This window comes from Balaenoptera acutorostrata, chromosome 17 (genome assembly GCF_949987535.1).
Source record: "Balaenoptera acutorostrata chromosome 17, mBalAcu1.1, whole genome shotgun sequence".
In the NCBI taxonomy this organism is placed as follows: Eukaryota; Metazoa; Chordata; class Mammalia; order Artiodactyla; family Balaenopteridae; genus Balaenoptera; species Balaenoptera acutorostrata.
Window position 1 is genome coordinate 81,992,180 of NC_080080.1, and position 13,778 is coordinate 82,005,957.

A 13,778-nucleotide genomic window follows, 5' to 3' on the forward strand; every position below is an offset into this window, starting at 1 on the left:
TACATGGGATCGTGTTTATTTGTTTAATTTTAAAGGGCTAAACGTGCCTAGAGTTATTCCTTTGAGTTAAGTGACTACATCTCATCAACTCTTATACTTTACATCCCTTAATCTACTATCTAAATCATATGTTTAAGGGAAGAATCATGATCCATCAAAACCTCTGAGCGTAATTAATTATTATATCCATTCATATTTTTAAAAAAATTACCGTGAGTTTTAGTAATTTAATTTTATGGGCAAGATGAATCTAAATATGACTTCAGCCTCGAAGTACATCATGAAAAAAAAGTGGATGAGGAAAAGAAAGTGATTTAAAGGATCTCAAGAGGAAGATGAACTTAAGGCTTAAGAAATGGAAATATGAGTGTCATGGGATAGTCTTCATAGTTCTGGTTTCTTGGTATCTCATCACCTCCTCTATCCTTTATCTCGTGAGGGGCTTTCTACTAGCACAGGAGTGATATTTATCTCTTCCTCAAGCTCAAAGCTGCGTCTTTCTTACCAATCGTGTTGCTCCACAGCACTCAGGAAATGTTTATTGACTAAGGCTATTTCTATACTAGTAAATTTTCTAAGGTCATTTTCACACACACACAAAAGAAATGCTTGAAAAATATGGAGAATATTTGAGCAAGATTTTCTTTTAATTTAAATGTGTTTAATTAACCAAAAGCATTTGGATCAGACAGTCCTCAGCTCCATTATGTTTTCTTCTTGGGAAATAACTCCTCAGTTCCTCCCTCACACTACCTCTCACTTCAGACAGTGATTAAAGATCTCAACGGAAGTAAGAAATGTAATATGTAAACTAGCAACAGCGTCTTGGACAAATGGACACTTTATGACAATTACCTTAACTCCTCATATTTGTTATTCACATAAAATAAAACAAACTATTGGTTAGACGTCAGGATATAAAAAGAGGAAGAAAGGAGACCCCAAAAAGCTACAGCATCAACTTGCAAAAATACCTCCACATAGAGGGGGTACTGCCAGCCTACAGAAGAGTAAAAAGGATCGCACCCCCCAGACACTGAGGGAAAGGACTTGAGGTGAATTACAATAAACTTGGCCCTTTTCACAATTTTTCTAGATATGGTGGTCCATTGAAAAGTTACGAGCCACCTTCAAGTTAAGCACCAAATTGATGTCTTTTCCAGCACTATAGCTCATACAATTGTGGAGTATTTTTATTTCTATTTTTTGGTTTCCAATGTTGTCCAAAATGTCTTAAGTGACTATGTATTAATTTTATAATTTGAAACAATAAGTATTTTCACCATGAAAAATGATGTAATATAAACACTTAAAATAGAAAAGTAGCTGAAATATTTAAATCAATTCTTTTGTTTAAAGATTTGGTACTAGGAGATGTGCAAAGAGGAAAATTAAATAAGCTACAACAGCAAAAACAGATTGGGAAAAAATGACTAAATTACCATCATTTCATTGCCAAAGCTATCTATCTATCCATCTAGATAGTTGACACTTCAGTCACATCTTCAACTGTTTTATTTTTAAATGGATATATGCCTAAGCTAATTAAATATACTGTGCATTTACGGAAGTATAGAAATGGAAACTAAGTGAAAGAAGAACATTATCTTATGTGGTTGCAACAGTGGTGACTAATGTTTAATTAGTTAATTATTATTTATTCATAACAATTTCTTATTTTCGTTTTAGAATTTCCACATTTTGCCCTTAGCAACAACCATTAATGCAGACTTCTACCTAAAACTCTGGTCTCAGGCATTCTCATTTCTTACTTTTTTGAGGCATAAACAACGGAATCACAGAAATGTTCATGACTTGTTTACAATCAAAGATTCTATGCATTTTCTATTTCGCCAACTTGATTTGTTTGATCTGACTAGATTTGTAATTTTTGATTCATGGGAGGAAATAAAATGCAAGTGATGAAACACTTTGGAAGAGAAATATTTGACTTATGAAATCGTAACAGATGGACATAGTAAAACATGCAGATATGTTCATAACACCTGCAAGAGTTTGATTTACAAACATCACAGACAAAACGAAACCTCTCTCCAGCCTGCCCAACAGACTCTTTTTAGTCAATATTGATAGCTAATGGTTGCCTCCTTCTGGTGCCTTGCTAGGTGGTTCAAATGTGCCTTTTCCTAGTTATTTTTCTTGAATGTTTATTTTAGTAGAAAAATCCAGAGTGCCTGCTTGTAGCTATGCTGTGTGACAAGACTATAAAATAGAGCATTTTGCTTCCAATATAATGGAGAACTTGTCAGAAAACCCCAATTGTGCATGTGCCTGTATTTTTCTTCCCATGTTGTCCCTAGAATTGTTTTTACTTCTTCACCTAAGGGGAAAACAGAATGGCATATAGAAAGGAAAACATACATTTGAGGTTTTAGTTACTGCCGGTAAGTCTTCCTGTGGGTTTAATATTGTCACAATGGAAATACTAGAAGGAAAGAATCTTTATCAACATTTTTAAAAAAACAAACTATATTAGAGTTATCTGCATTTGCACTGAAAACTTGGGAATCCTTCCATGTTTAGAAACACATGTGTTTAATTACTCTGGGAAGCATTTTATCATTCACTGTCGTAGTAACTCTGCATAACAAACCAAAGCTCAGTTGTCCCCAAAGCTGTAGTTTATTCTTGCTGCGCAAGGTATGTGCTGGGTGTTGGCTGATCCAGGGCAGGGCAGGGCTTCATTCATCTTCAGGGGGGCAGGGGGCTGCATGACGCATGGTCTTCCCAGGCTGAGGGCAAGTGGGAGCCGAGCCTTCCCTCCTACCATGTCTGCTAACGTCCCCTGGACAAAGACGGACTCAGACATCAATGGGGCCGGGAGATACATGCCACTTTGTGTGGGAGGAACGGCCAAATCACGTGGACATGCAGAGTGACTAAGGCTTTGTAACAGGAATGCATCCGCCACAGCCATGTGGTGTGTGACATAGTTTTGTACAGCACATAGTTACCGTAACATTCATACATATTCATAGGAAAGATATTTTGGCATCTTTCCCTGCAACTGTGACGCATCACAATTTTAGGGCATTTAAATAGTTGTTCACGTGGCAAGTTCTCTGGTCCAGGAGTCAGCAGTGGTCCACGTTAGCTGGGTCACCACAACCTCTGCAAGGTGACAGACACCCACTAACTGCTCTGCTCTATTACTGCCTCTGATGGGGTCTCCTACACGCTTTTCCTCGCATCCGTCCAAATCAAGGTCCAGAAGAAAAGTCTTAAATTTTATCAGATTTAATGACTGCACAAGGGGGAAAATCTTCCTCTGAACTTGAAGACATCCTTTTTGCTCCAGTACCTCAGACATCCTCCACATCTGCTGCATGTGGTTCCCGTGGGCAGGCAGAACGCATTTGTAACAGCATCTATGTTACAACTTCATACCTGCAGAAAAGCTGTGATTACTAGATATTTATAAGTGACTGACAATTATTTGAATATTCTGGAAGCATTTTAGATATTTTAATGCTAAATGCATCTAGCCAATTCTTTTCTTAGAGCTAGATCTATTTAAATAGCACAAATTTAAAACATTTATTCGTTATTTTAATTATTTTTTTTGTCCTTGTAGAATTACTTTCCTTGGAACAAAAATTAAACCATTTCACTTAGTATTCTCTGAAAATCTTTGAATTTGCACATTGAATGTGCAAATCTCAAGAGAGAAAACTTTAGAAGACTACCTGATGCTAAAAATTGAATACTTTTCTAATGTGATCCATTATTATAAAATAGATTTATTACTTCTGATATTGAAAACTCAAAATTTCTATTTTTAAAGATAACTTAAGACAATCAGCCTAGGAAAAAATATTGGTTTCCAAAAATTAAGAACTGAAAAACACACACACAAAGGCACTTATGGAGAGAGATTATAGAAGAGGTGGACATACTTTAATAGCTGATAAAATACAAGGTGCAATTATTCATTAATTACATGGATAATTTTAAAAATGAATTAAACATTGAATCCATGTCACCTATGCAAAGTGCTGAGTATAAAATATAGGTAAAAAACACACCTCTTTAACTTTCAAAAATTTTATCATTGCGGGAGTTCAGGGCTGTGGAAACGAATAGAATGGTGTATTACATCTTGAAACATACACACACGTGACAATATGGGGGCTTATAACATATTAGTTGGGCCGGGAGTGGAGAGGGAGAAATCGAGAAAAAAGCCTGGGATTATTGCTTTATTATAAGACACAATTACGTCAAGTAAGGATGTTTATTGGGTTATTCTCCCCGTGAATAAGCCAGCTAATGCAGAACTGATAAAACCTGCTTATGACTCCTGCTCATTCACAGGCCCCGCCCACTGCCCAGGGCCTTGGGAATGTTCGCTGTGATCCCATATGTAACCAGTGTCATAGGGCACGGTCTCATCCCACAGTCTGTGTATAATATATATTTAGGCATCAGTTTAAAAATTGTATTAGTTTTCTAACAAATTCCCACACTTCTAGCGTCTTAAAACAATCCCCATGTATTAGCTCACCTTACTTCCAGTCAGAAGTCCAGCCCAGGGTCTCTCAGGGCTGAAATTGAGGTGTGGGTGGGCACTGCCTTTCTCATCTGAGGCTGGGGTCCTCTTCCAAGCTCCGATGGTGCAGAACTCAGCTTCTTCCCGCACTTTCCTTGCGGCCCCTCCAGCGTCCAGCCGGTCGTGGTCCTGGGACCCTTCTCCTGCCCGGGGTCCGTCTCCTGTGATCACCCTGGGCCCATCCAGGCTAATCCCGCTAGATCCACACGTTTCAGGGGTTTGTACGTAAGGCATATTTGGGGATCAGCCTGCCTTCCGCAAATATTCAACATCCTTTCTCTGGGATGAAAATCTGTATGAAGCAAGTTAATGTGCTGCTGGAAGTCTTTAGCTCCTTGGAGTTTTCCTTTTTCTTTTTCTTTCATGGAAGAGGATTCATCGTATGCATTTAGGGAAATAATACTAGCGGAATGCTTGCTATCCGCTTATGGATGAGAGGGGAATACATTTGGTTTAAGGAAGGTGACAAACGGTCACTCAAGAAGGACACAGAAGTTGACTCAATACTGCCTTTTTCCAGGGCTGTGATTTGGGGAATTTAATTTTAATTAATGTTACAAGCCTAAAACATTAACTATGACTGCTTACATCTGCAATCTGACTGTTGAACAGGGCAGGGAGAGTGGAACAGATGAAGGGGAGGAGTGAAAGTTGTACCCACTCCATCCCTCACCTCAGGTCTGCGACACAGCACCCAGCCGGCTTTGGGGAAAAGCGATAAGATTTAAACCACTTTTGAGGTTGGTTTTTGAACTGGATTGGACTTTGAACAATCGAATGTGATGGCTGAAAATGTATGGAACATTCACAGGATGTCATTTAGGGACAAGAAAGGGAGATCCAATATGAAATTAAAAATTAAAAATTAAAAAAAAAATTACGGCTATGAGCTCATAAGTGACTGGGTAGACTGGGAAGGTGTGTGGAGTCCAAAGGGATCCGTGGTTAGTATCAGCCTCGGGAAAGAGGGAAGCAGAAGAGGGGTGAACGCAGAACGGATGTGGGTGGTCGGGGTACAGACACATGCCTCTAGTTCTGGTTTCTGAGTAGTCATGACGCGCGCGCATGTGTGTGTGTGTGTGTGCGCGTGTGTGTGTGCGCGTGTGTGTATGTGTGTGTGTGTAGAAGAAGAAATAGAGAGAGAAAGACTGATTGACTACCTATCCACCTATGTAGGTCAGAAACAGGCCACAGAGAAAGTGTCACCAACACCAAGCCACAGAACAACAGTTAAAACACTGAATTTAACTCATTTCAACAGCCAGGTATGGGCTGTGTTCTTTTGTAAGAATCTCTGGTAAAATTCAGAATTGTAAAGATATCTCTTACCCTCAGTGGTTTAAAACTTGTTATGCTTCTGAACTGCTCCATTATCCCATTGGATCGCCATAATCAGGCCAGCACGTGTCATCACGGGGGCGCTGCCTGAGATGAGGGCCTGGTGAACGTAGCCCTCGGGTCGCACCCCTGCTCTGTGGCCTCAGCCAATTTCCACAATGTCTCTGAAGGTCAATTTCCGAAAGTCTTGCGCAGGTAAAGCCAGCATGATGAAGAAAGACGCCTAGGACACTGGGACCACTAACGCACGTTATATCCCCTCTTCCTGCATGTGCTATTTTATCAGGACACCAGCACCTGTGGCGGGCAGCGTCTGAGATGCACACACAGTCCTGTCTCCAGGACCCCTGCCCTCTGGCAGTCACCCCACCTGAGTATAAACTAGACCCAGTGACTCACTTCCAAGGACATGATATGGTAGAAGTGCTGCGAGGCCACCTACTGGATTAGGGTATCCAAGGCTGTGGCTTTTGCTTTGGGGTCCCCTCCACACTCTCACTGCCTCAGATACCTGCCACCAGGGACCATCTGCCCAGGTGTGAGCAGCCTTATGGATGGAGAAGCCCAGATCTGCAGCCAGGAAAGATGTGACCCCGCCAGCAACTTGTGTTTGAGCTGGAAGCAGCTCTGGTGAAGCCTGAGGTGCCTGCAGCCCCAGGTGACACCTTGTCTGTGACCTCACAGAGGTTTTGAGTCACAGGCACCCAGCAAGACCACACCCAGACTCTCTAGGATAGAAATTGTTAAAGATAAAGATCTGCTGTCTAAGCCATGTTTTGGGGTCACTATTTACATAGCAACAGGAAATGAAAACAATGCCCAACTTTAAAAGGGATTGCGTCCAATAAAACACACATTAAAGATGTGACTATATGGAATGATTTTTGATTATAGACAATGTTATAAACAAAGGTCAGATTTCCTGGACAGCCTAGAAAGTGGGATTACTGTCATAAAAAGATGACAAAAGTGTTCCCATAAAATATTCTTCCCATCCCCTAACACTGAAGCCAAAGCGTGCTCTCGGTGCAGAGGGAAGTTAGAAGCCACTTGTGTCACCTGCAGAGCCCTGAGGGCTTTGAAGCCCCTCCTCAGCCTCCGGGTTTATTGGTGTATGGGATTTTTCCACCCAGTTCTTTTCGTTAAAGTCAGGTGGAAATCCCCCCAGTAAGTTCAAGATGCTGACTTTTCTGCAGTGCATTTTTCAAAGAAAGCCTATATTCTGAGCCTTCCAAATTTTCTGCTTCTCTTCTCTGTATTTATAGTCATAACAAAGATCAAATGCCTTATTGGGCTGAACGGTTAAAAATTGTTCAAGTGACCAAATATTTACTGACACACAAATATGTTATCTAAGAGTTAGCAAGCAACGTTTCCATACATTTACATCATTTTAATCTCAAATTACTATTAGTACTCGTGGCCAACAGACTTGAAGGTGAACTTCAAGTTCACATACCCACCTCCTGGATTAATACCCTTGTGTGCATGCAAGGACATCCATACTTTTGTGTAAGGCTGTTCACCCCCCTGCCTGTGGACAAAACTGGGACTTGCTTTTAACCAGTAAAATATGGAAAAGGTCCTGGGTCGTCACTTCCATGATTGTGCTGTGTTACATAATCTTCTGTCTGAGCAAACAGACTTTCTTTTCTGCCTTGGTTGGAGACTCCCATGCAGCACGGTCGGTGAGTGGCTTCTGGCTGCCCTTCTGCAAAGGCTCCAGCCTGCAGTCAAGTAGCTGCAAGAAAACAGATGCTCTCAGCCACCCCGCGACCTTGGAAGCAGGCTCTTCCGGTCCAGCCTCCGGGGGAGAATGCAGCCCAGCAGCCATCACGTGACTGGGAACCTGAGCCCACGTGACTGGGAGCCTGAGCCCACGTGACTGGGAGCCTGAGCCCACGTGACTGGGAATCTGAGCCCACGTGACTGGGAATCTGAGCCCACGCCCCTGACGCGGCTGTAGAGTCCTGCCTGCTTATCTTCCACCGCTTCTCAGCAGGTGTGTCAAAGCCAGTTACTCTGTTCAGATGTTTGGAAACAGTACCAACATTATACATAGTGATCTTCTCTGTGCTTTAATCAATTAGCATCTGTACCAGTGAAACATAATGTGGAGATATTACACCTCTCTCTACAGCCAAGAGAAATGACTATTTTGGTTTCAGCAGATCCATTTATAGTTATCAACACATTTTTCGACAGTTCAAGTTTTTCGCAAATTACCATTGTATGCCAATGGTGTCTTCGAAAGAAACACCAGAGTAAGAGTCGAGAAACTTGTGCTTGAGGCTGATTTTTGTTGGTTGGAATTCTGTGACAATAAACACCTTTCCTATACTTTCCAAGCTTCTGCTTCCGTATTCCAGCTCTCACCACCTGTAACACTACTTGAGCTGCTATCTGCTGAATATCTGCTTCATCCCAGTGCTATACAAAGACTGTACAAGGATTCTTTTTAATCCCTAAAATAACCTCACAAAGGAGGTGCCACTATTTCCAGTTTATGGATGAGGAAACAACTCAATTAATCATCAGGTGAGTTGTCCGTCCGTTAAATGAAATCATAGGCATTTCAATCCAAGTTTCTCTGGTCCCCAAACTAGAGGTTCTCCTTATGGTTCTGCCAGGTAGTATTTCTGTAATTAATACATATTAACAATGAGTAAATAAGTATTGGCATTTGTCCCCAGTTTTTACTCATTTATGATAAAAAAGCTATATTTTCTGATGGCTCAGGTGATAGCTATTTTAGGACCTAAGCATTAATAAGACCAAAATCCCTACACATTTATTAGAAATAATCTGCCTACTAACAGATTTCTTGGGATTGAATTGTAAGAAGGATAATAATGACCAGTGTTTCCATGCTTTGAATTTGAACAGTGTTAAACTGCAGCATTCAATATCCTTTTTAATGTCTTTCAATTCACATTTCTCACTCTTGGTAATTTTATTCTCAAATTCCCACATAAAAAGAATAAAGAAGGGCTTTACAAGATAAATCTGTATTTTATTCAGGATTTATTTATTAATTCCAAGGGATCTTAATGTTTTCCATTAGTGACTAAAAAAGGCTAGCAGAGCTTCTCCTTAAAGTTGTTTTTAATTACTTTCATCTACAATATTAATTTAACATAGATTATTTGATGGCAAAATAACTGAATTAGCATTTCCTACTTTTTAATCCAGATATAATATATCGACTTAGTAAAGGTTACCATTTCCCCAAGATGCCTACTGTATCTCTCTATTTTTTTCCATTGCCATTTAGAAACCCTGCCATCCCCTGCCCTGTGACAACTAAATTACAGCAAGTGATGGGCTGGAGCAGCTCCGAGACCCTCGAGAAAGCTGGCTGTTCACTCCCCTTCTCCACTTCTCAGCTCAGTGATGTCACAGGATAGCGTGGAGTCTGTGTGGTGGGGAGCATTTACACTCCGAAAATGAAGAGTAAATGGTGCACATCTGGGCCTTAGTTTTTAGGCAAGTCGTTTACGAGCCCAGGACAGATTTCCCTCTAAGGGAAAAATACAATAATACAAGCCATTTTTCACTTAAGAAGAAATTTGGAAATTGCTAACGATAAAAAATACTACACTTGATAAATATATTAAAATCTATATCAATTTAGTATATTTTAAATGAACAAGTCAAGGGTTTCTGAGCCACTGTAATGAGAAGATCACAGGAAAATCTGAACCTGAATATCAGTCGTTTCGTAGAGAGAATCAGTCATTATGTTTAATACACAGCAGAATCTGTAAGGCAATAAATGTGAGTTTTGCTTTACATAAAGTTCTCATAGTTTATTTAAAAAGGTGAACTGTTAGCCTGTTAGGCTGTCCCTGTTCCTTTCCTCATCACTTGTATAAGAGGAGAAAACGGGCCAAACCCGGAGGGAATATTGCCTCAGCCCCACAGATTCACTACGTGCCAATTTCAAACAGTTAAATCTCAACCCTGAAAAGTGAGTTTATCTATTATGAAGCAGGACCTCTGATAGAGGAACTGAAAGGCAATAAAGAGGTATTTTTACACAAGATGTAAAATAAATGAAACTCTTTTGAATTGTAATTGAGCGTAAGCCTTATTTGTGCCAAGAATAGTTTAGTGTGGTTTCTCTACTCAGCCCAGAGAGAAAAATTTTTCATGGTGAAATAAGACACATTATCCAAGCAGGACTGCTATGGATAGTTCCTCAGATGCTGCATTTTGGCCCTGAAAAGAATATATTAGCAAAATAAACTACAGAGCTGAGCTCAGTGTGGGACTCATGTATCTAATTGGTCTCATTCTTTAATAGCAATGGGTTTTGTCCAGTCTGGCACTGAGTTTTGGCTGGAGTCTCACCTCAACAGCCTCTGACCTTGGACGGGAAGCTGAAAATACACACACCTTCTGCGTGGTATTGAATGCAGCGTCACAGTTTTGCCTCTTGTATAATATTTTATTACCTTTAGAACATTGTGTTAAACCAGTGGACAACTAATCTTATTTTAATAGAGTGAGACCACAAAGGGCATTAGCAATTCGTTAATATTTATTTTGAATAATAAGCATCTTCAAAGCTATCCGTTACCAGAGGTGACATTAAATGAATTTACCATGTTAGAATCTTCTTTAGGAATTAACTTAAAAATAAAATTCCGTTAAAACAAGGCAAATTTGCGATTCACTATTCATTACTTCATTCAATTCATTAACTTTACAACGAGCCAACAAGTATCTGTAGCCCAAACAGACATCATCATTAAACATTATCCTGCAGTCTCCGACAAACCACGGAGGCAAACGATTCCAGTGTAAAGGCAGTATCTGAGAAAGGTTAAACTGCATCTGATTCCGGTTATTAGTTTAAACAATAGGTTAAAACATTTGGGCAAGATTTATGTAGGACCTGAGCTTGCTTGAAACAGAAGAGTGATAAGTAAGCGTCTGGTCCAAAGAGGAGAAAATCCAGCAAAGGGCAACAAGCTCTGCATTCGCCTTTAACCCGATGTCACAATGTCACTGTCACACTAGCTCCCCATCATACAACAAGCTCTCACTTGCTCATCCCCAGTGAGAAACTCTGCAAAAGCATTCTCCCGGGGGCCCTGCCCCCTGCCTCAGCCCCCCTTTTCCGCACCTACGACGGGGGGACTCGAGATGTAGAACAGGCAGCTGAGCTCAGTCCCACGAAGGGAGGATGCAGCCTGGACCAGCCCCGTGGAGCCCGTGACATCGGAGCTCGGGAGGCGGCGGGTCACTGGGCACTGGGCCTGGATGGGGGACCAGGCGGCGACTCAGGCCCCGTGGCTGCAGAAGCCGGGGAGGCTGGTCAGCCAGGTGCGTGCAGCCCACGGCCAAGCCAGAGGAAAATCAGACTCTGGCGGGTAAGAGCTTCGAGCTCGACGGTGCCAGCAGGACAGACAGCATCGAGGTGAAAGGGATGGATAAGGAGGGAGATCAGGAGAAGCCGGGGCGTTCCCGAGGCCAGAACCTTCGGGCACGTCCCCACCGCTGCTCCCCTAGGACCCCGCTTCCGCCTGAGAAGCAGGGGGAGAGAGAAGGGCATCTTTCTCTTATAAGAGAAACTGAACGTCTTAAAACAAAAGTGCAGATTGCTTTGCTCACCAGGCTTGCTGAGTGGAGCTCCTGAGGTGTCCTCCGCCTCCTGTTCCCCATCCCCCTCTACCTGACACTCAGCACGGTGCCTCCCAGGAGCCGGCACGTTCTCTGCACACCTGAGCTGTAAGAGCAGCTGAATCTCCTGCGAGGCCGTTATGTAACTTAAAATACTGTGGACCAAGTATTAACTCTTAAAGGAATTTGTAAACATCTAAAGTGAGCTACTTAATGGAAGGCGTAGAATTCTTAAACTTCACCGTCAACATGAGGCCACGCTTGAGCAGCAGCAGGGCGTCTTGTAGGCAGAGGCCCGTCCGAACCCCACCCCCGGTCATAATCAGGAAGTCACCTGATTCCCCTGAACCCTGGAACATTAGTGCCTAAATCACCAACATTAGTGCCCCATCCTGACACATAGGAAGAGCCCAGTAAATGGAAGATATTATTTTAAGATTTAGATATTATTTTAAATAGTTAGAGAAGACAAACAGAGAAGGGAGAAATCTCAAAAATATAAAGTTACATACACTCAGGAAATTGGTCTATTGTAATCTGCATTTTTCAAGACTATTTGCTGCCTAAAAACTAATTATTCTATTTTCTTGTCTCTTTAATATGTCAATTATTGTATTCACGTCTTAATCCCACCAATATATTGTCAGGATAACTTTGAAGGTACAAAACACAACAAAAACAACAGTAAATATCCTTCCTTCCCCATGAAGTGTGCTACGGGACTTGGCCATTACAGTGAAGGGATGAAAGGACTTTGAAGAATTAAATTCCATTTTCATAACAGTTTTACTTTTTTGAAAAGTTGCCAGCTTTACTAAAATCCTCTAAAGTTCCATAAGAAGACTTGTAAAATAAGGTAACACTTATCATTACTATCACTTCAAAGAAGAACACTATCTTACATTTTAATAACAATGATGTTCTCATTATTTTCCAATTCGACTGGGCTACTGTGAGCCCACTGATGATATAGTTCAATGCACCCCAGTTCATTTCAGGGAAAATATGCTCTATTGTAATAAACTAACAAATGTTTTGGGGGTTTTAAATAAAATGGAAAAAAATATAATGTTTTTGTTTCTTACCTTGTAGAACTGAGCAGTTTTCTTTCAAACTTTGTGAATAATTCATTCTGTGGATGTAATGATATTCTTACTACATTTACAGAGCAAAAAAAAGAAAAGTACTGCTAATCACTGTACTAAACAACTACAACCCACACAGTGAAATCATGGAGCAGCTTTATTTTTGTCTCTCACTGTTTATTTAAATATATTCTCTGGAACTAGTGTTGCCCTTGCCCCTGGATGAAACTTAGGGCAAGTTCCATCATTCCTGATTTCTTACCGGTAACACAGTTTTCTCCAGGCGGTAATAACTGTAGCTAATCAAAGGTGATAACAGCTCAAACTTAATTCAAAGTCACAGCTCTGCCCGTATCCTGTGGAAGGAAAGTCCCTAAAAGCATAAGAAAGATGTGATTGGAGAAGAAACGTATCTCACCTCTTTCTCACACTGTGTTCTTGATGAAACAGGATAACCACCTAGATGCTGAATTTCCCAGCAGACACTGGGCTCAGCACCCACGGCAATAGAGCTCTGGTCCTCACGTCTGGAGCAGGGAGACTATGATGCCGAAACACAGGGGCCTCAGCGACCAGCCTGGGAGCCAGACCACTATCTCTTCGGGGCCCGGCAGGTGCCGTGACCTGAGGGCTACCCTTCATCTTCCATAACCTTAACTTTGTTTCACTGAAAACTCAGAGGGAGAAAGGGATTTGGAGAATGAGTCCTCTGTTAGGGCAAGCAGGAGTATCAGCCAGGAAAGTGGAAAAGCGAAGGAGGGGCCTTTGGATTTGGAATTCCAAGAACCATGGGAGAGGCTGGGGTAACGGGACCGTTTGATTGTGGTCTTTGTCCTTCAGGCCTGTAATAGAGGAAACAGTATAAAGAAATATATTTACATATATTCCCTAACATACAAACAATCTGACAACAAAACTATAGAAAGGATTCAGAAGAATATTTCCCACGTGACTTGAGTTACTGAGATTTCCTCTAGAGTTCCCAGTGATTTCTAGTTCCCTTTTTTGTTTATCTCTTGGAGATATAACTCCAAGTGTTTATAAGAGTAGCAAAGAAGCTGAAGATAACTAAAAATCGAAATCATGAGAATTGTCTTTCACGTTGCACAAGATTCCTTCGAACTCTGATGCCACAGAACAGCTGGCAGCCGTGTTCT

General features: G+C 41.2%; 1 long non-coding RNA gene across 1 annotated transcript; it reads right to left on the reverse strand.

Annotated features, from left to right (window-relative positions):
* Positions 1 to 1,709: 1,709 nt before the first annotated feature.
* Positions 1,710 to 13,434, reverse strand: LOC130705499 (uncharacterized). The gene is made up of 4 exons (XR_009005760.1): positions 13,040 to 13,434; positions 12,622 to 12,668; positions 4,526 to 7,649; positions 1,710 to 3,408 (listed from the first exon to the last, which is right to left on the reverse strand). It is a non-coding gene; the product is annotated as an uncharacterized LOC130705499 (long non-coding RNA).
* Between the last annotated feature and the right edge of the window lie 344 nt (positions 13,435 to 13,778).